Raw genomic sequence first — 27,382 nt, 5'->3', positions numbered from 1 at the left:
TGATGACCCTCCTGTAAGAAATAGTAGAGGCCTAGAGGGAAATGAAACATGTCCAAAATGATAGTATGATTAAAGACAAATAGCTGTCAATATATGACAATAACACTAACAAATCCAAAGTCAGTCATGAGACTTTAACGCATATTTTAAAGTTAAATTACACTTGAAACCTATATAATTTAACTGATATCAATCCAATAAATTAAATAAAAAGTAAATATTTAAGTCAAATAACAAGAGATAAAAAATAAAGTTAAATTAGAAATACTCTTTTTTGACCATTGCTTTTGCCACTGACCCTCCTCTTCCCTCCCTCTTTTCTCCTTCTCTCTCCCTCTGTCCTTTTTTTCACTTCCTTCAACAAGCATTATTGAGTGCTTGTTGAGTTAGAGCTAAGATGGAATTATTAGTAATGGAATATTTTAATGTTCATAAGATGGTTTTATGGTCAGACGGCCTGGGGATTATTCTGCTCCCCATTGGCCAACAAGATTTATCCTAGAAGGTTCTCAGTGGAGTTGTCACCCATTAAACAATGTTGAGGGAAAGCAAAGTATATACCTGAAGCCACTATCTTGGTGCAGAGTAAGCTACCTGATAACTGACTTTGGGGGTTGGATGGTACCATTTATCAGAACAGGCAATACTGAAAAAAGCTCCACTTCTACGTGTATATGGAATAGAATGGCAGTTATTTTACTTTTTAGATTTGAGAGATTTGCAAATGAATTATTGGATGTTCAAGGCTGGAGTTTAGAAGAAAGGTAAATACTAGATTTGGGAGCTGTCAAAATATAATAAAAGCATAGCAATAGATGAGATGACTCAAGGAACTTTTTTTTCTTTTGTATTTTTCTGAAGTTGGAAACGGGGAGGCAGCCAGACAGACTTCGCATGCGCCCGACCGGGATCCACCCAGCATGCCCACCAGGGGGCGATGCTCTGCCCATCTGGGGCGTTGCTCTGTTGTAACCAGGGCCATTCTAGCGCCTGAGGCAGAGGCCATAGAGCCATCCTCAGTGCCCCGGCCAACTTTGCTCCAATGGAGCCTTGGCTGCGGGAGGGGAAGAGAGTGACAGAGAGGAAGGAGAGGGGGAGGGGTGGAGAAGCAGATGGGCGCTTCTCCTGTGTGCCCTGGCTGGGAATTGAACTCGGGACTCCTGCACAACAGGCCCATGCTCTACCACTGAGCCAACTGGCCAGGGCTAAGGAACTTTTGAAGAGAGAGGGAACAAACCTTATTTCTCCTTTTTTTCTTGAGGTAGGTGTAACACTTACCTCCAGTTCCATTTGCCCAAGTAACTCTTGCTAATCAATCCTAACCTAGGCAATTTCCACGAGTCTGAAGTCCTATAAATCTCCTTTTATCATTTAATTATGTATTCATCCAGGTCACATGGATGTTTATGAAAGCTGGAAGAGAGGTGGCAGAATATAGTGGAACTCATACTTATGTTGAAATTAGTGCCTCTCCAGATAGCTTGATTGGTTATAGCATTGTGCCAAAGCACAGAGGTTGCTGGTTCGAACCCTAGTCAGGGTACATAGAGGAACAGATTAATGTTCCTCTCTCTCTCTAAAAACCAATAAAATAAATATTAAAAAAAAGAAATTAGTAGACCTAATCGAGTCTAGGCTTGATCATTGGCTATTTGTGTGATTGATTTTCTTTCAACATCAAATTTTAAGTCTATAAAATAAAGTTAATAATATTGTCTACTTTGACTATGGTGTTTATTTTTTGACTATGAAAATAGATGTGAAAACTCTTTAAAAAGATTCTAAAGAAATCACTTTTTCCTACATTTTCATAGAGTAATTATTTTTTTATTTTTTTTATTTTTTTAATTTATTGAGAGGAGGGGAAGCAGAGAGACTGGGATCCACTGGGAAAGCCCACTAGGGGGCGATGCTCTGCCCATCTGGGGCCATTGCTCCATTGCTCAGCAAGGGCCAAGGAGCCATTTTCAGTGCCCAAGGCCATCTCACTGGAATCAATCAAGCCATAGCTGCAGGAGAGAAAGAGAGAGAGAGAGAGAGAGAGAGAGAGAGAGAGAGAAAGAGAGAGAAAGAGAGAGAGAGAGAGAAGGGGAAGGAGTGGAGAAGCAGATGGTTGCTTCTTCTGCGTGCCCTGACCAGGAATCAAATCCAGGACATCCATACACTGGGCTGACGCTCTACCACTGAGCCAACCGGCCAGAGCCTACATAGAGTAATTGTAATGTTTGTTTTCACTCTAGGTAAACTCAAAGGTCCTTTGAATTTATATACACTTCCTCTTTCGTAGCTTCCTCAATAACTAAAACAATGAAATGCTATGTATGTTAGATGCCCATATGCATGATTTTAATTAGGTTTTTATATTTTTTCTTCATCTGTTTTGTTTTGGGGGAAGGTTTGTTGTTGTTACTGTTTTAGCAATTTTTGAAAAGTTTTTCATGAAAATTAGTGGCATCTTAAGTTCTTAAAGAGTTTATTCTTTGACTTTCCTGGTCCCCTCTCTTGTGTTTTATCCTCTCTCTGCACATGTGTCGTCCTTCCACTATCTGTGAGTCTCCTGGTACTTGTTACTCTTCCCCAGCAAGGATGAAGTTAGTGTTTTCGCTGACACTTAAAACCCTGGAGGTACATAGGGTCCAAATGCCTCAGTGAACACTAAGGTCCAGAAAGGGTTCATGTATAGTTGGTTCAAGTCAGTATGGTTACTGGTTCATGATAGATGCCCTGTGCTTTTCAATGATGCTTACTGGTACTTAGCATCTTCTTGCTGTTTTAAAAGTTTTTATTTGTTTTAGTTTTTAGGATGAAATTACTGACTTTTGTCACATATTAAAATTTGATGAGTATTCTATTTTTGAATCTAATTTTAATCTATTCTGGCTCAAATTGCACTCTCTTTTTCACCCTGTTGTGGCACATTTGTTCTTAGACCGAATCCGGAATTATAACTGATATAGAAAATACTTTTTTATGTATGAGTGGAAAATTACTATGTTTGTTATATAATGTTGAATGTACACAGGAAAGACCTATAGACTTTTAATTAATTCTTGGGTAAATATTATTCTCAATTTTCTCTATTTTATTCTCACCTCCTTAGCATGGTTTGCTACAAATAGATATACATTCTATTTACTAAAATGTATCTTCTTTACCAGGTACTGTGTACGATGCTGTATATCTCAAAAAGATGATTAAAGAGTAGTTCCCGCTCTCAAAGAGCTTTGCATCTGGTAGAGGAAAACAGGTATCTTCTCAGGAAGGTTTTGATATTAGCTGGGCTAGGACTCTTCCACTATGGAAGGTACAAAAGTATGCAGTAGGAGTATGTGAGAATAAAAGACTACACTTGAATAGAGATGCTGAGTATTCTCATTTTCCACTGTATTTTTAACCCTCAAATTCTACTTTCCTGCCAAGGTGATTCTTCTTATGTACTAATTTTTTAAATTTAATGGGGTGAAATTGATTAATAAAATTATAAAGGTTTCAAGTGTACAATACATCAGCTGTATTGTGTGCCCACCGCTCAAAGTCAAATCTTTATCTGGCACCATATATTTGACCCCCCTTACCCTTACTACTTCCCCTCCCCCAGCCCTCCCTCTGGTTTTGAAAATTTGACCTGGCTTTTCTACCTCATCCCAGCTTCCAGTCCTTTAATTTTTGTTTTATCATGATTTGAATAATGCCAAAGGGGAATGAAAGATATATGCCCTTTTTTAGAAGGTGAACAAAGAAAACGTTATGATGGATGATTGACGATTGAGAATTGATAATATCAGTGTTTAGAAAACCAGAGGAATTAGGGGAAAAGACCTGTAGCATCTCAGGAAATAGGAAACTATCTCACCAGTCACTGTTGGTACTTGATCTGTCTCTTGGAAAGTGTGCTTTCAATAGACAATGCTTATATCAGCGCATGTGCACACACACACATGCACTCACAGCCTCTCTGTCTCATTAACCATTTATTCTTGACTGTCTTTTATCTAATGATTTCTTTTACCTTGTTCTTTTCTATATATTACCTCCACTGGGACCTAATTAGAACCCCTCAAAATTCAAAAGAATTAGAATACACATGGGCTCCAAATGTTATCTTCAAGCATTACACAATATTAAAAACTAATTAGGGTTATCCATTGTGTATATAGGTATCCAAATACTTCTTCTGCCAAATTTGTTGTCAGGCTGCAGTGAGAAAAGTCATGGAAATAGTTCTCATTAGCTTTGAATTTTGAAGGAATTTTCCCCCTAGAGTGATAACACTGCAAGTTGAGACTTTGTAGGTTCTAAAGTGAATGTGCAATGCCAAAGTTTACCTTCATATTAAGCTAATGCTTAACTTAGCACTAAAATTGCTTTATGACTTTACAAGGAAATGACTATTTCTACAAACAAACTTTTGTAGAAAAGACATACTTTGATGTCCCCTACTGGGTTCAATAGCCTTATTTAGAAAAGAAGTTTAATTCAAACTCTAGCACATCAAAGCGTTTTGTAGGGCTTGGAAAAGCATTGCTATCTTAGAGCAGTAATTGAACATTGTTATTTTCATGTACTAATTTATAATATACAAAAATAGTAAGATGAACCCAGAGTTTCTTTTTTCTGTCTTTTTTTACAGAGACAGAGAGAGTCAGAGAGAGGGATATACAGGGACAGACAGGAAGGGAGAGAGATGAGAAGCATCAATCATTAGTTTTTTGTTGTGCATTGCAACACCTTAATTGTTTATTGATTGCTTTCTCATATGTGCCTTAACTGTGGGCCTTCAGCAGACTGAGTAATTCCTTGCTTGAGCCAGCAACCTTGGGCTCAAGCTGGTGAGCTTTTGCTCAAACCAAATGAGCCCTCGCTCAAGCTCGCGACCTTGAGGTCTCGAACCTGGGTCTTCCGCATCCCAGTCCTATGCTCTATCCACTGCGCCATTGCCTTGTCAGAGTTTCTTAACCCTTAGAAAAATGACAACACAGAATTCTGTGTAGGAAGCAATATTGTCCTGGATTCTCATCCCAGTGCTGTCTGGGACTTGATCTGCAGGCTTTCAAAAAGTTAGATCACATGCCTGAACTTCATTTCCCCTTTTTTAACAACAAAAGAATTACAAATATTAGATCTGGAAGGCACTTAAAAATTGATCCCCAGTTAAAAAGAATTGTATAAATATTTTGCAACCCTGCGTCAAGCTCAGAACATTTAATAAAAAAAAAATGTCACCCAAAATTCTACCACCTCCATACAGGGGCAACCTATCTTTTTTGGTAGTGTTACCTTCCAATCTTTGGCAATTAGCATAAATTACCATGGTGCTGTATATTATTTGGCATCATACATTAAGCATTTTCTATATGGCTGCATATTCTTGAATGATTACAATTTTAATATTTGTTTAATATTTCATTGAGTGGTTATGCCATATCTTAATTATTTTAATATTTTTATATATTGCTGTGTTTAACATTTTTATGTATAAATGTAACTTAGTGCATCAAAAGTCTTGAACAGGATGTCAGATGGTTGAAATATCAGGGTCAAAGGTTAACATTTTATGGTTATTCAAACCCGCTGATGACATGTTCTAAAAGGAATGTTTCTTTTAACTTTGCAGCAGGAATGTGTGAGTCAGTATCTCCAGTCATGCCTGCATTAGATATGTTGTTTTTCAGTATTATCATTTCTTTGGTTATTATAAGGTTAAACATGTTTCTTCACATCTCATCTGTAGGTATATTTTGTATATGGCATTTGGAAATGAATACTTTGGGATCTTTGGGAAGCTATCCATAGCAAAACAGAGTAAATATTTTAATGAGAATTGTGCATGGCTCGTTTAAAGAGATTCTAAAACTTTGTGAGTCATATGAAGGAACCCTTGAATAAATTGAAAGGCATATCTTTTTCCTAAATGAAAATACAGAAGTTGTTAAGTAGTTTCTGTTAAATTTTATGTAATGTCAGGACAATTCTCAAGTTAATTGTTCTTGCATATTTATCAAATAGCTATTCGAGAAATGAAAATCAAAACTACAATGAAATACCACCTCACACCTGATAGATTGACTATTATCAACAATATAGGTAATAACAAGTGTTGGAGAGGCTGTGGAGAAAAAGGAACCTACTCATTAGTTCCCACTGCTGGTGGGAATGTAAATTAGTACAGCCATTATGGAAGAAAGTATGGTGGTTCCTCAAAAAATTAAGAATAGAATTACCACATGACCAAGCAATTTCTCCACAGGGTATCTACCTCCAAAACTCAGAAACATTGGTACTTAAAGACACATGCACCACCATGTTCATTGCCACATTATTCACAGTGGCCAAGACATGGAAACAACCAAAGTGTCCTTTGATAGAGTATTGAATAAAGAAGATCTGATACATATATACAATGGAATACTACTCAGCCATAAGAAATGATGACATAGTGCCATTTACCACAACATGGATGGACCTTGAGAAAATTATACTGAGTGAAATAAGCAAATCAGAAAAAGCTAAGAATTTATGATTTCACACATAGGTGGGATATCAAACTGAGAATCATGGACATAGATAAAAGTGAAGTGGTTACTGGGGTAAAGGGATGTGGGGGGGGAGAGGTATAAAGAAGGACAAATATAAGGTGTTGGAAAAAACATTTGACTTTGGGTGATGGGTATACAACATAATCAACAGTTCATATGCTATAGAAATATTTACCTGAAGTCTATGTACTCTTATTGATAATGTCACCCTGTTAAATTTAATTTTATAAATAAAAATTTTTTTGTCTTTTTTTTATAAATAAATTTTTATTTTAATGGGGTGACATCAATAAATCAGGGTACATATATTCAAAGAAAACATTTCCAGGTTATCTTTTCATTTAGTTCTGTTGCATACCCATCACCCAAAGAGAGATCGTCCTCCATCACCCTCTATCCAGCTTTCTCTGTACCCCTCCCCCTCCCCTCCCCCTCCCCCTCCTTCCCTCCCCCCACCCCCCATAACCACCCCACTCCTGTCCATGTCTCTTAGTCTCATTTTTATGTCCCACCAATGTATGGAATCCTGCAGTTCTTGTTTTTTTCTGATTCACTTATTTCACTCCGCATAATGTTATCAAGATTCCACCCTTCTGCTGTAAGTGATCCGATGTCATCAATTCTTCTAGCTGAATAGTATACCATGGTGTATATGTGCCCCGTCTTCTTTATCCACTCTTCTATTTTTTTTTACAGTGATTAAAAGCCTTTAGGCAAACTCTTGGCCAATACAGCAAGAATCCATAAAAGAGTAGTGTTCTTAACATGTTCACCAAGTCCAAGTTGGCCCCATAACCGTGCCAAATTCCTGAAAAATGCAACCCAACCACAGTTCAGTCTGTTAGGAGCTGTCACAGGGAGCAGGAGTCCAGGAAAAGTCCACATCCAGGAAAAGTCCTCATGGCACTGGAATTGTTGTCACCATTCTATACTTTGCAGCTCATGTCCAAGTCCCAATGACCGCTGCTTCTAGCTGGTAATGATTCAGGTGGACTGGAATCATGCAGCATGTGTGGATATGGAGCTTCTGTTCTCCTCTGCCTGGAGAGATGAGACCAAGTTGCTTTTCCCTGGATCTCTGCGACTGTGGCATGGTCAAGAGAACCTTGGGATACACTAAGCTGGGTGGCAAAGGTAGATTCATAATAGAAGTTGGCAAAAGGGGAAAAGAGAGCTCTAAATTAGGAGTAGGTCCCAGCCTGAAATATGAGTGGGGCATTGAGGTAGGAGGGATAAAGGAAACACTATGTATTAAGCAAAGCAGCAGAAAATAGGACTATCAACACCCACAACAGAGATCTTTGAGGGAAGAATAAAAAACCTGACTATTCAGGCAAAACATAGTTAAGTGGCCCTTGTACAAATGAGATCAGTTTACCTGCTTCTTGGAAAAAATACCCTAGGCTCGTCCACAGTGTCATAGATGGGGCCGATGGCCCTGGGCACCTTCAGCCTTCAGTGGCAAACCCCAGCTTTCTGGGCAAGGTTAGGTCATAGGTGGCTGGAACAGGGCTGGAAGAGACTGAACCCTCCCTTAGAGGAGCGAGGGGGAAGCCTACCTTCCAGTGTCCCTGTTTCCTCACAGCAGAGGCATGTAAGCCTGGCAGGCTTTAGCTCAATGACCTTCCTTTCCACTATTGAAGCAGGACCCAGATGGCATCCTATGAGACCCCTTTGGGGCATTGGAGCCTTTAAGGGTGTATCCTAAAAGCTGGTAGTTCCCCTGATCTCTATTGGGCCTTTTCTGCCTCTAGGTATCTTAAAAGCCATGCTCAGAAGATCTCGCTGAGGGGTTTGAGGATCCCCATCCACCTATATAAATCTTTTCCATATATCTGGAGCTATTTGGAAAAAGACAAAAAAATGTTATTAGCTGGATCTAATAAAGAAGGTAGTAGTTTGCAGGTGAAAAAGATTTGGTGTCTCCTGTTCATCAGCATTCGTCAGAGCACACAGAAGAAGCGCCCATCTACCTCTCCACACCTCCCCCTCTCTTTCCTCTCTGTCTTCCCCCCCCCCCCCCACAGCCTAGGCTCCACCAGAGCAAAGCCACCCTGGGCACTAAGGATGGCCCCATGGCCTCTGCCCCAGGCACCAGAATGGCTCTGGTTGCAACAGTGCAACACCCCAGATGGGCAGAGCATTTCCCCCGCCCCCGGTAGACATGCCAGGCAGATCCCGGTCAGGCGCATGCGGGAGTCTGTCTGACTGCCTCCCCATTTCCATCTTCAGAAAAATACAAAAAATAAGTAAATAAAAGAAAAATTACAACAAAAAAAGAGAGGAAAAAAAAAGAAAAGAAAAGAAAAAGAAAGGGCATTCCCTTGTGCTAAAGCTCCAGGGAGCATGGAGTGAGCTTGAGTATGTCCTATGAAACATGGAGCTCTATGTTGACATATAAGTCTTTGAAGAAGGAGGAACTGCTGAAATAGTTCATCAGCATTTGTCCCTAAGACAGCAGTCTTTATAGTGGAAACACCATAAGTAAATATTTGCTGTCTGTCTATACATTAAAGGGGGAATATGGCAAATGCTGAAAAGCCATGATCTTTGTGCCCCTCCCCTCCCCCAACCCCCTCCCTCTCCTCCCCCCACCCTGTAACCCCAACACTGTTGTCCATGTCTCTAAGTCTCATCTTTATGTCCCACCTATGTATGGAATCATATAGTTCTTAGTTTTTTCTGATTTACTTCTTTCGCTCAGTATAATGTTATCAAGGCCCATCCATGTTGTTGTAAAAGATCCTATGTCATCATTTCTTATGGCTGAGTAGTATTCCATAGTGTGTGTGTGTCTATATACATATATATGATATATATATCAAAGCTTTTTAATCCACTTGTCCTCTGATGGACACTTGGGCTGTTTCCAGATCTTTGCTATTGTGAACAATGCTGTCATAAAAATGGGGGTGCATTTCTTCTTTTCAAACAGTGCTATGGTGTTCTTGGGGTATATTCCTAACAGTGGTATAGCTGGGTCAAAAGGCAGTTCGATTTTTAATTTCTTGAAGAATCACCATACTGTTTTCCACAGTGGCTGCACCAGTCTGCATTCCCACCAGCAGTGCAGGAGGGTTCCCTTTTCTCCACATCCTCGCCAGCACTTATTCTGGGTTGTTTTATTGATGAGTGCCATTCTGACTGGTGTAAGGTGATATCTCATTGTGGTTTTAATTTGCATTTCTCTAATCATTAGTGATGTTGAACATTTTTTCAAATGCCTATTGGCCATCTGTGTGTCCTCTTTGGAGAAGTGTCTATTCATTTCTTTTGCCCATTTTTGGATTGGATTGTTTGTCTTCCTGGTATTAAGTTTTACAAGTTCTTTATAAATTTTGGTTATTAACCCCTTATCAGATGCAATGTCAAATATATTCTCCCATTGTGTAGTTTGTCTTTTTATTCTGTTCTTATTGTCTTTAGCTGTGCAGAAGCTTTTCAGTTTGTAAAGTCCCATTTGTTTATCCTGTCTTTTATTTCACTTGCCTGTGGAGACAAATCAGCAAATATATTGCTGCGAGAGATTTCAGAGAGCTTACTGCCTATGTTTTCTTCTAAGATGCTTATGGTTTCACGGCTTACATTTAAGTCTTTTATCCATTTTGAGTTTATTTTTGTGAGTGGTGTAAGTTGGTGGTCTAGTTTCATTTTTTTGCAGGTAGCTGTCCAATTTTCCCAACACCATTTGTTGAAGAGGCTGTCTTTACTCCATTGTATTTTCTTACCTCCTTTGTCAAATATCAGTTGTCCATAGAGCTGTGGGTTTATTTCTGGGTTCTCTGTTCTATTCCATTGATCTATGTGCCTGTTCTTATGCCAGTACCATGCTGTTTTGAGTACAATGGCCTTATAATATAACTTGATATCCGGAAGTGTGATACCTCCCGCTTTATTCTTCCCTTTCAAGATTGCTGAGGCTATTTGTGTTCTCTTTTGATTCCATATAAATTTTTGGAATATGTGTTCTATATCTTTGAAGTAAGTCATTGGTATTTTAATCGGTATTGCATTGAATTTATAAATTGCTTTGGGTAATATAGACATTTTAATGATGTTTATTCTTCCTAACCATGAGCACGGTATATGCCTCCACTTATTCGTATCTTCCCTGATTTCTTTTATCAATGTTTTATAATTTTCCGAGTACAAGTCTTTAATCTCCTTGGTTAGATTTATTCCTAGGTACTTTATTTTTTTGGTTGCAATGGTAAAGGGGATTGATTCCTTGATTTCTCTTTCTGACAGTTCATTATTAGTGTATAAAAATGCCTCTGATTTCTGAGTATTGATTTTATATCCTGCCACCTTGCTGAATTCATTCATCAGGTCTAGTAGTTTTTTGACTGAGACTTTAGGGTTTTCTATATACAATATCATATCATCTGCAAATAATTATAGTTTTACTTCTTCTTTTCCAATTTGGATGCCTTTTTTCTTTTTCTTGTCTGATTGCTGTGGCGAGGACTTCCAGAACTATGTTGAATAAGAGTGGTGAAAGGGGGCACCCCTGCCTTGTTCCTGATCTTAAGGGGATTGCTTTTAATGTTTTCCCATTGAGTATGATGTTGGCTGTGGGTTTGTCATAGATGGCCTTTATCATGTTGAGGTATGTTCCCTATATTCCCACTTTGCTGAGAGTTTTGATCATGAATGGATGCTGGACTTTATCAAATGCTTTTTCTGCATCTATTGAAATTATCATGTGGTTTTTCACCTTTCTTTTGTTTATGTGATGAATCACATTGATTGATTTGTGAATATTGTACCAGCCTTGTCTCCCAAGAATAAATCCCACGTGATCATGGTGTATGATTTTTTTCATGTATTGCTGTATCCTGTTTGCTAATATTTTGTTGAGGATTTTTGCATCTAAATTCATCAGGGATATTGGCCTATAATTTTCTTTTTTTGTGTTGTCTTTGCCTGGTTTTGGAATCAGAACTATGCTTACCTCATAAAAGGAGTTTGGAAGTCTTCCTTCCTCTTGAATTTTTTGAAATAGCTTGAGAAGGATAGAAGTTAGTTCTTCTTTGAATATTTGGTAGAATTCACTTGTGAAGCCATCAGGCCCAGGACTTTTCTTTTTTGGGAGTTTTTTGATAGCTGTTTCAATCTCATTTGTTGTAATTGGTCTGTTTAGGACAGGTTTTCTGATTCTTCCATATTGATTTTTGGAAGATTATATGATTCAAGGAATTTGTCCATTTCATCTAGGTTGTCTACTTTTTGGTGTACAGTTCTTCATAGTATTTTCTTAAAATATTTTGTATTTCTGTTGTGTCAGTTGTTATTTCTCCACTCTCGTTTCTAATTTTATTTATTTGAGTCTTCTCTCTTTTTTTCTTGGTGAATCTCGTTAAAGGTTCATCGATCTTGTTTACCTTTTCAAAGAACCAGCTCCTGGTTTCATTGATCCTCTGTATTGTTTCTTTAGCCTCTATGTCATTTATTTCTGCTCTGATCTTTATTATTTCCTTCCTTCTACTAGCTCTGGGCTTTACTTGCTGTTCTTTTTCTAGTTCTTTTAGATGAAGGGTTAAGTTGCTTGTTTGAGCTTTTTCTAGATTCTTGAGGTATGCATGTAATGCTATAAACTTCCCTCTCAGGACTGCTTTTGCTGTGTCCCATAAATTTTGAGTTGATGTATGCTCATTATCGTTTGTTTCTAGGAATTTTTTAATTTCTTCTTTGATCTCAATGTTAACCCATTCGTTATTTAATAACATGCTATTTAGTTTCCAAGTGTTTGAATGTTTTCCAATTTTTCTATTGTGGTTGATTTCTAGTTTAATGCCATTGTGATCAGAGAAAGTGCTTGATATGATTTCAATCTTCTTAAATTTGTTGAGACCGCTTTTGTGCCCTAACATGTGGTCTATTCTAGAGAATGTACCATGAGCTCTTGAAAAGAATGTATATTCTGCTGTTTTAGGGTGAAAGGTTCTGAAGATATCTATTAAATCGAGTTGATCTAATATGTCCTTTAAGTCTGCTGTTTCTTTGTTAATTTTCTTTCTTGAGGATCTATCTAATGATGTTAATGGGGTATTGAAATCCCCTACTATTATAGTATTGCTGTTGATCTCACCCTTTAAGTCCATCAAAGTCTGCTTTATATATTTAGGTGCTCCTATATTAGGTGTGTAGCTATTTATAATGGTTATATCTTCCTTTTGGATTGCTCCCTTTATCATTATGTAGTGACCTTCTTTATCTCTAACTATGATCTTTGTTTTAAAGTCCATTTTGTCTGATATAAGTATTGCTACCCCAGCTTTTTTTTCATTTCCATTTGCGTTAAATATTTTTTCAATCCTTTTATCTTTAGTCTGTGTGCATCTTTTGATTTAAGGCATGTCTCTTGTAGACAGCATATGTATGGGTCCTGTTTTCTTATCCATGCAGCTACCCTATGTCTCTTGATTGGATCATTTAATCCATTAACATTTAAGGTTATTACTGATATATAATTGTTTATTGCCATTTTTTTTCTTTAAAACTGTATTCCTCTTTTGCTATATTCTTTTTTTCCTTTGATCTGTTTACAACAGGTCCCTTAGCATTTCTTGCAGCCTTGGTTTGGTTGCAGTGAATTCCTTGAGGTTTTTTTTTTTTTCTGTAAAGCTTTTTATTTCTACTTCAATTTTAAATGATAGCCTTGCTGGATAAAGTAGTCTTGGTTGTAGGTTCTTGTTCTGCATTACTTTGAATATTTCTTGCAATTCCCTTCTGGCCTCAAGTGTTTCTGTTGAGAAGTCAGAAGTCATCCTTATGGGGGCTCCTTTGTAGGTGATAGTCTTTTTTTCTCTAGCAGCTTTTAATATTTTCTCTTTATCATTTAGCTTTGGTATTTTAATTATGATATGTCTTGGTGTTGGTTTCTTTGGGTTTCTCCTTAATGGAGTTCTCTGTGCTTCCTGAACATGTGAAATGTTTTCCTGCCTTAATTGGGGGAAGTTTTCCGCTATAATATGTTTGAACAAAGTCTCTATCCCTTGTTCTTTCTCTTCTTCTTCAGGAACCCCTATGATGCGGATGTTATTTCTCTTCATGTTGTCACAGAGCTCTCTTAGAGTTTCCTCAGACTTTTTGAGTCTCTTTTCTTTTTTCTGCTCTGCTTCCGTGCCTTTATTTATCGTGTCCTCTAACTCACTGATTCAATTCTCTGCTTCATCTATCCTGCATTTAATTCCTTCCATTGTATTCTTTATTTCACATATTGTATCTGTCATTTCTGACTGATTCTTTTTTATTATTTCAATGTCCGTTTTTATATTTGTTATCTCTTTATTTAGGTTTTCATAGTGGCCATCTATGGTTGTTCTAATATCTTTGAGCATCCTAACAATTGTTATTTTAAACTCTGCATCTGGTAATTTGGTTATATCTGATTCACTTAGGTCCTTTTCTGGGGATTTCTCTTGGTTTATTTGTGTTGTATTTCTCTGCCTCCGCATCTTCTCTTCAAGGGAGTGGCTGTGATCACGTGCTGGGGTGCACAAGCGTTGGTGGCCTTGGCCTTTGCCCCGCCCCTGTGTTTGACGTTATGCTCGGTCCTGAGGGCACTGGCGAGCATCTTTGCTCAGCTGCGGGTCTCCACCTGTTTCCGGGCTTTTGCCCTGCCTTTGCAGGAGGAGCCCACTCGAGGAATGGCTGCTAGCCTTGGCTCTACCGCGGGGCAGGACTGCGTGCCCAAGCTCAGCTCAGTAGTGGAACTCCGCCTCTTCTGGGCTTTTGGCTCCACCCCCATGGGAGGAGCCGGCTACCAAGTCAGACTGCAAGCCTGGGATGCACGGGCGGGGCAAGGCTGTGCTCCTCTGCCCTTGCTCAGGGGCTGGTCTCCACCCTTTCCGGGGTTCCGCCCTTCTCCCACAGGCTGGATTACAGGCTGCCGGCAGCTGAGCTTGACCGCTTTTGCATGCCCCCTTCTCCCCAGCCGGGCAAGATTGAGCTCACACCTGAGCCCAGTGGTGCCACCCAGCTTCCGCCCCTGCCAGCAGAACCGCGCTTTTGTCTTCTGCTGCCGCCCGCCCTCCAGCGCGCCCTCAGCCGCGTGGGTGGGGGCGTTGCAGCTCGGACCCTAAGACTCACTACTGTAGACCCAAAAGCTCCCTCCTTCTATGCGACTCTGCTCTGAGTGCCGACCGGGAGCTTGTTTGGCTGCTCTCCTGCTTCCCTTTGCTGGTATTGCTGTTTCTGGGGGAAATATTCACTTCAGCTTTGGGGAGTGACTCGTCCCAGGGGTTAGGGTGGCTATCTCCCAAAATATTTCTCCCTGTGCCTCCTAGACTACACTCTCTTCCTGTTACTCTGGTCCTCTCCTCTCTCCCCCCATCCCCAGGAGCCTGGGTGAGTGGTTGTGAGAGAGATGTTCTGCGCGGTCCCTTGAAGAAGGATCCTGGGTCTGAGAAATCAGACTCTTTCTCACAAACAGTATCCTGACTTGTTTCCAGCTAAATACTGTCCTTACACCTCTTCTGGGCTTTGGGGCTGCAGGCTGGGGCTTTGTTCCTGGGGCTCAGGACCCTTTCCCCTCTGCTCAACTCACTTCCCACCACACGAGTCTCTCCCTGCTGCCGTTCGCTCCGGGGAGCTGGGCAGCCCTCTCCGCATTTCCGCTTTTCCTACCCGTCTCAGTGTGGCTTCTTCAGTGTTCCTTGATTGAAGAGTCCTCTAAGTTTAGTCCAAAGTTGGTTTTTCCAGATGATAGTTCCTAAAATTAGTTTGTAATCTCCTTTGGTTCTGGGAGGTAGATGTTGGTACGTCCGCCTACTCCAGCGCCATCTTGTCTCTCCCCTCTAAATAAAATTTTAAAAAATTATTCTTGCATATTAACAAATAAAATATCCAAAATTTTTTGTTTTAAAAAAAAACAGGCAAAATAGCTAAGAGAAATTTGAAAAACAAGAATAATGAAGAACTGGGACCAGCTGGCTAGATGCAACCCTAATTGAAATGATGAAATGTTGGTGATGGACTAGATGGAGACCATGGCAGTAACATAACTCACCCAGAAACAGAGCGACTATGTGTGGAATGGAATATGCAGCAAAGGGACCACCTTGAAACACTCTGAGAAGGAAGGATTATCCTAATGGCATTGGGGTATTTGGGCAATTACTAGGCACTAGTGAAAAAGAGTTATATTATGAATATATATCAAAATAGACCCTGATATGAATAAAAGGTCATGTTTAAAAAAAATAACCAGCAAGTTTTAAGAAAAAGAAAGAGATTTATTATATCTGTAGCACTTGGAAGCAACTTTTTTTTGTTTAGAACTGGGGGTTGCAGAATTTTTCATTAAAAGGCCAGGTAGCGAATATTTTAGGTTTCGAAGGTCAGACGATCTCTGTCACAACCACTCAGCTCTGCCATTGTAGCACCAGAGTAGCCATAGAGAAGTCATACGTGTAATAAATAAATAGAGAATGCCTCTGTTTATGAGGAAAAATAATATAATGTCAGGTTCCCTATACATCCAATTCTAAAGTGAATTTGATGAATCTTTTAAGTTTGGCCAGTCTGTGTGTGACAAGTAGTATCTCATTGCTGTTTTAATCTGTGTTTTCCTGACTACTATTGAAGTTGTGTATGTGTGCGTACTTTATTTTTATTTAATTATTTGCTCTATTTGCCCCTGAGGTCTTCCCTTCAGTGAATTACAGGTAGGATTGATTTATCTAGCTTATTTGTTCTCTTTGTCACCTGATATCTGAAAGCCCTGGAGACCCCTGTGGTAACTCCCGCCCAGTGCAAACCAAGAGTGCGTCATTTTGCTTCCTGAATTGTAGCTCTTTCTGTGACTTTGTGCCCGGGGGCCTGGGACTTGATTTTCAGCTTGCTTCTTACCTGTGTCCTAGCTTGACTGCTTGCTTAGTTGCCTCCATCTCTTATAGAGTTACTATAGTTGTTACCTGAGTATTACCTGAGCCTATCTCTGCCCTTTGGGTGCTGCTCTCCAGATGTGGGCACCATATGCCTTTGTATTTCCATCATTCAGGTGAGCAAACCTCGAGCTGGCTTCATACCCTCCAGTTCCCCTACTTCAGAGAACTATCAGTGTTATGTTTCACTTCTGAGTGATGATCATTATTTTGAATTTCTAAGACATACAGCTGAGAAAGAGGTGGAGTCACCCCAGAATTCTTACAGAGCACACGCTTTGAGATTACTCCAGTTACTGAGGTGGAAATGTCCTCTGTTAGAGCCAGTGTCTCCAGGTCCCTGGTGTGCCAGAGTTACAAAGGCTGCCCCTGCCCCTCCCTGCACTCTTTCCATTGTTGTGTTTGCTACAGGAACTGAGACAATTATCACAGAGCTGAGCCGGTTTCTCTTCTCTTTTGGACATGATTGTTTGTCACAATGCTGATCACCATTTCTTCCCCCAAATTATGAAATTTTAAAATCACTGCTATATTTATATTTCCTTTTGCTGCTGGGCCTTGAGAAGTACCATTCTTAGCTTTCCTTTGAAATTCCTTTATTAATACTCTTCCTTTTTACACACATATAAATATATATGTGATATATCTCATCTGTTGCCTGCAGAATGCTCTTGTCTTCAGTATTTCACTTGATCCTCATAAGCACCTGTGAGGTTAGCAGGTCAAATATTGTCTCCATTTACAGATGAGGAAGTCAAGGCTCAAGAAGGTCTGGGAGACCCTGGCCAGGCCACCTTTGGAACTGGCACCAAAACTGTCATTAGATGTATGACCTTGTCTCTCTTGACCTTTTTCTTCTTGTCCATGAAACTGCTTCTCTTTTAGGAGTATCAAGTATGTTTTTGTTCAAGACATGAAGAAATTAGTGATTTCTCCTGAGAAATCTAAGCATTCGTTTGTCTAATACTTCTTTCACACTGTGATTGGTCTGAGTACTTTCAGAGAAGATAGTATATGTAAATATTCCCCTTTTCTTCAGAAAGTGAGGCATTGTTGGAGAAGGCAGAGATCCTGAAAACACCGTGTCTGTTCTCTTGTGTCCATAACCATGAACAGAGACAGTTGCAAGCATGATCTTGGATTTTCCTCCCTGAGGCTTTCCGGCTGGGAGGCTGGCACAGTACAGAACATTTGGAGGGTCACTGATTCCTGTTCCTATTTTAACTTTAGGAGGTTTGTGTGTTTTGTGACCTTTGGGCTCTGACCTTCAGTTTTAGGGAACTGTAACTTTAGGAAGTTTTGTTAGGACTTGAATCCAAGTAAATTCCCTCCTGAGCACAAATAATCATCATGCAGTGGGATGTTAGAGTTTAAAGGGACTTTCATCCGTCTGCCTTCTTGAATAGAAAACATGGCCTGTTAGTGACAGAGCCTAGGTAGAATGCTGAGATGAGATTCGTTTTCCTGCTGGATTGCTCCCTAACACCTAATACTTCCCCTGTCTTAGCATACCACTTCCCAGCAGACTTGGGACCTGGAGAGGGTGGCGTGGTGTCCTCTCTAGGCACAGCTCTGCTCCCTAGTGAGCAGGGCGCGTGATATGGGCACTCAGGATTTGCTTGCACGATGAATGATTTGAACAAGTGACCCCCACAAATGTTCTGTACTGTGCCAGCCTCCGGCCGGAAAGCCTCAGGGAGGAAAATCCAAGATCATGCTTGCAACTGTTTCTGTTCATGGTTAAGACACCAGAGAACAGACACTGTTTTCAGGATCTCTGCCTTCTCCAAAATGTATCTTGTTGATAACATGGCAAATTAAAATTGAAGGATGTTGACATGATTTTACTATGGGAAACAAATCACTCTACGTAGTTTCGGCAGAAAGAGATTTAACGCAGGGTGTTAGGTGCTTCAAAATGATTGGAAGGATTGCACAGAGCAGTTTCAAGGCTGAGCTTTCAGTAATAAATCCCAGAACCACAGAAAGTTATTATCTTTTCCTCAATTAGCACAGCAGGGAATCATGAGGCTAAGACACAACTGAATACACTGTCCTTGTGAACCAGAGAGGAAGAAGCCACGATTGGGAAGATGGCAACCGGACCCTGAAATGTGGAGTCTAGCTCCTCCCTCTGCCGCAGCTACTTCTTGACAACTGCAGGAAAACTGAATGTGGGAATGTGGATACAGACAATCCCTGGTCTGCACGTCTGTTTTTCTAGCAGAAAACAGCTGAAGGAACAGGAACATGGCCTCCATCTTACTTTGTCTTCCAAATCACAAGCTAGTGCTTTATTTTGGCAGAATCTGTTTTTTAAGTCAAACCCCACCTAAAAGGCAGCCTCTGCAATACGGCAGGTTTGAGTGCCAGTCTTCCATGTCCGACACAGTAAGGGTTATGGTTTCGCAGTTTGGACATATCTTTCATAAGCCTCTGTATGTGGTAGATTCTAAATTGAGGATGGATTTACAATTATGTTCTATTATATCTCTGTTTGTCAGCACAATTAATTATATAACAGAAGAGAATGCAACAGCTTTATTTTAGGGAATCCCTAAGGGGAATTCCTATTTATCAGAAAAAATGCCATAAGGAGGGAAGATCCTGAGCTGGGAGAGTATTCTAAACTGTTTTGGTTTCAAACATCTTGGAAAGTACTTCGAGGAGACATGCAGCATTATGATATAACAGTCCTTGCCATGTCTGGGGGGAGTTCCATCTCTGGCAAAGGCTGTCAACTTTCCATCTCATATGTTCTCCCCCTCCCCTGCCCATGTAGAATATATATTTAGAATTTGCAATGGAAATCAATATTATATAGTTTATTTAAAATACATTAAATAGACAACCTGTGGGTCTGCATTGAATTATTTTGACTCCATCTCCCTTAACTCCTATAAAACCCCTATTTGGAAGTGTAAATCAGTTTTAAGTAAACCCCCTCCACCTTTAACTATTGTATCCTAGTGAATAAATTTGGACACATTTTATTTTTGTTTCTTGTCCATTCCCTAGTTTTCTTTCCAAATTAAGAATCAGACAAACACGTCGTCCTTCTACCTGGAGCCAAGTAGACATGATAAAATAAATGGTAGTATTGATGGGGGTAAGGGATAGGAGTGGGTAGGTGGCAAAGACATAATTGGAGTAAATAATCTGATTGTCTTAGAAAAGGTGCTGTTCTTTGCTTCAGGAGAAGGCGGTTGAGTGTGTAGGGTAGTTAATATGAGCTTCTGCTAGATTTCTGCTGTATAGGACATTATTCTACTGCCACAGAGTTGTTCTGGTGCGTTCAGCTCTGCTTACTGGGAAGCACATGCTTGTGGAGCAGGGAAGCCGCACAGCCTCTCTGCTTCCCGCTGCTAACGGCACTGCCTGCCCTTTTAGCGACTGCAGTAGTAAACTCAACGTGTGCGAGGTCTTTGGCCATAGGGAGGCATTGGGAGAGGACCAGAACATAGTCGAACATTCTCTTGAATTCAGTGACCAAAACCTCATTATTACAGTATTATAAGTGACTATATAAATAAAGGAGCACTGTTAATAATCACACCAAAACAGCAGGCATAAATTGGCTGTATGGCACCCTAATTATAAGGAAAGGTAGCCAACAGTATTTGAAATGTGAACTAAAATGATTCAGAAGCAGAGCTTGCCTCCTTGTATTCCCAAATCCTTAACTTTACCTTCTCTTTTATCTCATAATCACTGGCTAAGCTCTGATGAAAGGACAGACTCTGTACTAGGCACTAGGAAGATACAGGAAGACACCGTCTTTGTTGTTTATTTACTCAAAGTCACCATTGTAGTATTTTAGAGCAGTGGTTTTTCAGCTGGGCTCATAGCATTGCCCTCATAGGAGGGCAAGGGGAGTGCAGTCAGCCTGCCATGTCTACAGGTTCCACATCCACAGAAAATGTATTATTGCTGACGTGTACTTATGTGATTAAGCCTACAGCGGTTGTGCCTGTTCTGAACATGTACAGGCATTTTTTGGTCATTATTCCCTAAACATCATTATAGTATCACAAGTATTTACATATCATTTACATTGTATGAGGTATTATAAGTAATCTAAAGATGATTTGAAGTATACTGGAGGGTGCTCATAGGTTATATATAAATACTATGCTTTTTAATATAAGAAACTTGAGCATCTGTGAACTTGGTATCTGAGAGGGGTCCTGGAACCGGCCCCCTAGGGATGACAGTAATGCATTTTATACTTCCCCTGCAAGTGAAATGTGTGCTGCCAAAGGACGGAGATTTAAATAAAGTGTAAAGAACTGTTTTATCAATTCGTCTATTTTATTCTTGGGATTTTCTTAAAGATTTGGCATGAAGAAGCAATTTTTTGCTAAAGAACCGTTTGAAAACTATTGGTTTGAGATTTAAATTTCATGTTATTCTAAAACTCTAAGACTAGTTAAAAAGAAGGAATAAGTGGACTTTTTAAACTTGGAACACAGGAAAATAAACTGAATAGGAAACTTAAAAGTGACCTCAACTATCTGGAGGGCTGTCATATATAAGAGGGCTTGTGACTACAGAGGGCAAAGGTAGGACAGAGGGGTGGTTCTAATGGGAACACAGGATTCAGCTACATATAACTTTCTCGCAGTTACAACTTTTCTGCCATGGAAGGGGCTGCTTGTGAGATACTGAGCTCCTGGTCATTGGACCACTTACAGGTGGTCGTTAAATTTCAACCTAGTTCCACATTAGAAGAAATATCTTCCTTAGCAATTTGGGTATTGAACTTCTCTCTTGGTGACTGCTGTGTCTTAGGAATTACCTTAAAAATGTCTGCAGTAAGAGTGTGTGTGTGTGTTTTATTTCCCAAGAATATTAGCCAATTCAGTACATTTTTTACACGTCGCATTGTCTTTGTTGAGTGGTGGTCAATAATTGATAAAAATGCAGAAGGTACAACACCCATACTTTCATCGAGAGAAATTTAAAAGGGAATTACATTCACTGATGTCATTCTGAAACTGATCCGAAACAGCTTGGCTGGTGTTCACTCAGCTTCCATTGGCCAATGTGTATACAGTTTTTGTCTCTGTTTCAAAATCTTGAAATAAAAGTAGAACAACTTCCAACATGACTTAAGAAAAAGGTCACCAGTTGAAAATGGTTTCAATTGTTTGCTATTAAATGTGAAATTGCAAAACGAGCTTCTCTTACATAATTTGAATTTATAACATTGAGCAGCTTGTCTGTTTTTCATACCATTTCAAATACTGGGAAATATCTCCAACTTCTTGGATTGACGTTAAACAAAAATATTTTTTACTTCAGAGCATGTAATGCATGAAGTTGAATTGCTTTGTTTTCTAAAACTGCATTCTCATGATCCTTGAAGTTTGAAAATTTGTATCTCTCCTTTTTCCCTTTTTATTTTTCCAATGTCGGGGCATTTTAATCTAATTGAGCAATATCATTTTATTTTAAATTTAGGATGAAGCATATTTTAGGCTTAACAAAAATTTAGTATGGGAATTAAGTATTAGAGCAACAAAGATTAAATTGGAAACTTTAATTTATAACAATATTATTTCATACATTTAACAACATTAATTCAAATTATAATGTTCAAACTCCACGCAAAGGCTCCAAGCTATTTATGACTAATAGTTGCGACAATAGTATACAAACAGTTGACAGGTGACAGTTTTGTGAGCAGTATAATGTTCAGAAGGCTGATGTATAAAAGTTAGCTCTATGTCTAATTGCTATGATTACTCTTAGCAGGTTATGTGGCCTGAATAAACATTGTTTCACAGAGTCACAGATAATAAATATGACCTGAGATTTGTCAAAAGTGGACTCATTCATTGAAGACAAAATGAAATATTTCTGCTTTTGCAAGTTATGTATATCTAAAGTAGAATTATTTTTTCTATTATTCTGCTTATTTTATTGGGGTACCAAAATGAATTTTTTTTAATTTTATTTATTCATTTCAGAGAGGAGAGAGATTGAGAGAGAGAGAGAGAAAGAGAGAGAGAAGGTGGGGAGGAGCAGGAAGCATCAACTCACATATGTGCCTTGACCAAGCAAGTCCAGGGTTTCAAACCGGCAACCTCAGCATTCCAGGTCGACGCTTTTTATCCACTGCACCACCACAGGTCAGGCACCAAGATGAATTTAAGAAGGAAAATACAAACAAAATTATTAGAAATTAAAATCCATTAAAACATTCCTAAGTGCTAGTAAAATTTTATGGCCTGTCTAATGGGCACAACAGTCTTGCAAACAGACAACTAAAATGTGATGTTTATGTGTTTTCATACAAGTTTGAACAAGCTGTCAGGGGAATGCAGGCAAGTGAGCAGTGATTAACTTCTGGACTTCCCCACTTAGCAGCGGGTTTAGAATAAGAAGATTTCAGATATCACCAAAGAGATTTTCAGGCCTCATTAGAGACTGTAACTGGTGGTTTTTCCCACTGTCACATTTTCATCCTAGTGGAGGGGGAAGATAGAAACAGGAGTTTAAACCCCGTGTGAATCGGGCACTAGGAACCTTGTCTTCATAAATCCAGATTTCCACTTTCAGCCATCGATGTCTTGAGCTCAAAGTGCTGAAGGTATCGTTTGCCCCCTTCTCTAGGTCTTGTATAGAAAAACAGCCTTGTTAGAATCTGAGACATAGAAGAAACCTTCTTAAGAATACATTTTTTGAAAGCACAGCGCATTCTACAGACTAACCATACCACTGTAGAGAATAAAACTTTGTTGCAAGAGGGATTTTGGAGATCTTCTTCATGCTTATCATTTTAGAGCCAGAGAATGTGACCTAGGGTAGAGTTAAAGGTTAACTTTAATTTTCAATGGCATGGGGCCAGACTCTTTTGGGAGAGAAACACTTTTATCCTTGTTCATTTCAGTGACTTTTACCCTTTTAATTGTCATCCAACTGCCAACAGAATTACTAGCTTGTTGAGTGATACTTTTCCACCTCACACAATGATTTGAAGAACAACTGGGTTTGAATCCAGCCTCTAATATCTGTTTGTGAACTTGGATAAACCACTTCTTCTCTAAATCTTGTTTTTTGTATATTCAAATGAGAGGAAGAAATTAATTCCTAAGATTTCTCTCAGCTGGGACTCTATGACCTTCTGGCCACTCAATAGCCTGTCTTGGCTGTTGGCAACATGTCTCTTCTTTTCCAGGACTGATAGGAGTTGTGACCAAAAAGGCCAGTTAGTTAGACAATGGTTCAGTTCCATTCTTTGCTTTACCTTCTCTTGAGTGTCCTGGTCTTTCTGATCCTCTTTGCTTGTTGGAGCTGATTGTTCTCTTTTTGTGTGACATTCTGACTCTGAAGTGAAAGTGCAGTGTGGAGATAGGTCCCCTGTTCTGCCTCATGTCTTTACCAGAGACAAACATTTACTTATCTGGATGGATGCTTCTCTCCCTTGCTGAGGCTTAGGTTACCTGGGAGATTCACGTGCAGTTGGTGTCCAGCAGTGTTGCTACTATTAAGGATTATGCCTTTAGCACTAACTTGTATTCATATTAACTTTGTGCAAGGCAGGTTGGCATTTAATGTATTGATTTGTATCCTACTTTCCTTTACTCTGCTCTGGTCAGTGGGAGTCCTAGGATTTAAGATAGTTTTGTAAGAAACCTCAGCTCACTCAACTTGCAGACTTGTAGGGGGAATCATGAAGCATGAGAGTCAGAAGGAATGGGGACTCAAGGAGGTCTGGGGACTAAAATCATAGAGCTGGTTAGTAGCTGAGCTCAAAATTGCACCAAAGTCCCCTGCATCTGAGTCCAGGGCTTTTTCCAGTATTTCCAACTGTCTCTCAGACAGTCTATATAAAGGTTTGGCATTTCTATAGAGTGGTTCTCTAGTCACCCTTTCTGAGTAATGCCAGCTGTCCATGCAGAGAGTGGGACACTTTGCCAGTATTGGGCCAGAGCAGCCTGTAAAGAGAAGTTGGGTGACATTTTCAGCCCATGTCAGATTCTGCTTTGCCCTCTGGCTCTCATCTGACCTGATGCTTCAGTGTAAGAGTGATTACATTTGCTCTTCAACTAACAATTGTGTGTAATTTTCAGCTGCCTTATTCTTTAACATTATCTTCCCACGCTTCCCTCGCATGCCAGGACATATTTGCTTCGTAATTTTACTGGTAGGGACTTACCTACATCATTTGGGAAAAGTTTGCCTAAAGTACTCATTTACTTGTGCACAATAAATCTTGACTGATTCCCTGGAACTCTTTGAGATCAATCTAAAATTTCCTCTCACAATGGGAAGGATTGAAGAGGCAGGGAAACTGATTGAAAAAAAAAAAAGGCTCTGCTTTCTCATTGATTAGCTGAGAGAATTATAGATGATTTGGAGTGTCCATGGATGACTTTCGCTTTGTTTTTGGTTTGTTTTACAGCTAGGCTATTTAATAGAATCATAAGAGTTTGTGAACAGAGTTGTCATTAATATTCATCTAACCTATCACCTCATTTTTTAGAGGGTGCTGTGATCCCAGAGAGAGCAAAGGTTGCACGATGACCTCATTGCATGTCTAAGACTGTCAGTTGAGTTGGACTCAGAAGATCAGGTATCCTTTAGCTGGATAACAAGATGTAGCAAAGATGGATAGCTGTAGCCTCGATAGGGAAACACACAGCCATTTCAATGGATCATTAAGAGGGCAGTTTTAAAATTCTAGGAAGGTACTGGCTTTGAAATAAAGAAGAAAGTGAAAATCTTTCAAAGTTATTGGAAAGCGTTTTTTAAATCTTAATTGCTTGTTTAAATGATGAATCTGTTGCTAATGGACACGAATCCTAAACTTTATTCTGCCTTCGCCTACTTCTGATATTTAAGTAACATAATGCTTCAGCTTCTCAATTCTTTTACCTCTGCTGATAGTGATATCAACCCTTGTGTCTTTCTTTAGTATCATTCATTTATTCAACAACCATTGACCAAGAGTCAGGTCTTGAGTTAATTGCCATGTTGCTAACACAATATGATTTAAAGATTAGGCTCAAAGTCAATTATTCTTAACCCTTGAATCAGAATGTATACATAAAGACCCCAGATGAGACTAGTATCTGGACAGTTTTGTATATTGCTATTTCAAGCTTATAGCACTTGGTGTTAGATGATATCATGTATTGGTTGGTTGTTTTTAAATTTTGATGATTGTGGCCCTAGCCAGTTGGCTCAGTGGTAGAGCGTCGGCCCAGTGTGTGGATGTCCTAGATTTGAAGCCCGGTCAGGTCACATAGGAGAAGTGATTATCTGCTTCTCTTCCCCTCCCTATCACTCTTTTCTCTCTCTCTCTCTCTCTCTCTCTCTCTCTCTCTTTCTCTTTCTTTCCTTCCTGCAGCCATGGCTCAATTGGTTAGAGTACATTGGCCCAGAAGCTGAGGGTAGCTCCTTGGAGCCTCCGCCTCATTTGCTAAAAATAGCTCAGTAATGAGCATGGCCCCAGGTGGGTAGAGCCCTGGCCCCAGACTGGGGTTGCCAGGTGAATCTTGGTCAGGGCACATGCAGGAATCTGTCTCTCTGTCTTCCCTTCTCTCACTTGGAAAAGAAGAAAAAACATTTTTTTTGATGATTGTACTCTTTAAAGGAGAGTACAATACTGATTTTAGGAAAGAAGGAAAACACTAGCAAACACTAGTTAGTTCTATTTATATGGATGGCATTGCTGACAGTCACATATCTTTAGAGATTTAGTAGCTTTGTTAATACTTAATGTCACTTTACCTGTGTCTTTAACTTTTCCCACCTGTAGAGGAAGGGTCTTGGTTACCATATAACTTTTTGTAGTCTTTTGTGTTCTACGTGCCTTGATTTGTGTGGTCAGATTATTGGCTTTATCAGTTTGTGATACTATGACTCATGATGGTGTAAGTTTGATGGAAGAGAATAGAGAAGACACTATGGCAAGGAGGATCCAGCAGCTACGAATGGAGATAGAGCAAAATCTGTTCTTTCTAAGTAATGTTTTTTTTTTTATTATGATGTTTTCTTTTATCCTTCAAACAGAAGGGTGGTACCATGGTGAAGCTATGGATGTGTGGTTGAAGACCTGTACCCAAGCCTCAGCTTTGATATTTGAACATATTAATTCATAAAGCTTTAGTTTTCAGATCTGATAAATGTGGATAATGATAACACTACCTATGTAATGGTATAGAGATTGTGTGGGCATTAGAAAATTGCTTAATATATAGTAAACACTTGTTATTTATTGTCAGTTTTTGGCATTTTTGTACCTGCTGAATAGCTAGGAGGAGATAGAAGAATAGCAGAGAGGGTAAAAATAGAAACTTCTTAGGTCCTTAATTTTTTTTGCATTTGATTACAGTTCTTGAAAGACCAGTACTTGGGCTCCCCAGCTCTCTGACTCCCTTCAACAGTAGGCATCTTGCAAGAGGAGGGCCATTTCTCGTGTTTTCTTCTCTTCTCATTGTGTTTGTGTATTTTCAGAGCCTCTGTGGAGATCTTCCCTTTCACTTCTTACTTTCATGATGATTATAAGCTTAGAGTGAAACTAATCTAGAAGCAGAGGAAGTAAGAGCTGGTTAAGTTTTGGTCCAGCAAAACCAGCTCTCACCATGGCTTTGTGTGTGCGTGTGCGTGTGTGTGTGTGTGTGTGTGTGTGTGTGTGTATGTTGACATTGGGTGTCTCTCTCAGAAGATGAGAAACCCCAACTGACATGTTCTTATTCTTCCACTAATTTTGTGAGGTTTCCTCAAAGCCATTTATCAAAATGAAGGGCTGTAGTTAGGATTTCAGAGAAGGAAAACATTAAAGAATATTAGAGTTGATTGGAACTTTATAGATATTCATTTTGCAAATGAGTATTCTTTCTCATTGAAGGTCACACTGGCAGAGCTGAGACTAGAACTGGGTCCACAGGGACTCTGTATCTATACCGTCCTATTTACTGCCTTCCTTGGATCCATCCTGCATGG

The 27,382-nt window shown here is 39.5% G+C and overlaps 1 protein-coding gene across 9 annotated transcripts in view; it reads left to right on the top strand.

Moving 5' to 3' along the window:
- The window catches only part of LPP (LIM domain containing preferred translocation partner in lipoma), a 728,024-nt gene that overhangs the window by 216,803 nt on the left and 483,839 nt on the right, over positions 1-27,382 (top strand). Inside the window, exon 5 of one of the 9 annotated variants that reach the window (XM_066347507.1) lies at positions 3,159-3,247. The exons of the other annotated variants lie outside the window; for them this stretch is intronic. The gene's annotated coding sequence lies outside the window, so the exon portion shown is untranslated. The remainder of the gene's footprint in view (positions 1-3,158; positions 3,248-27,382) is intronic. 9 annotated transcript variants of the gene reach the window in all.

The sequence above is a fragment of the Saccopteryx leptura genome, chromosome 8 (assembly GCF_036850995.1).
Source record: "Saccopteryx leptura isolate mSacLep1 chromosome 8, mSacLep1_pri_phased_curated, whole genome shotgun sequence".
Lineage (NCBI taxonomy): Eukaryota > Metazoa > Chordata > Mammalia > Chiroptera > Emballonuridae > Saccopteryx > Saccopteryx leptura.
The sequence above is the reverse complement of the archived record's forward strand: the minus strand, read 5'-3'. Positions and strand labels throughout refer to the sequence as shown.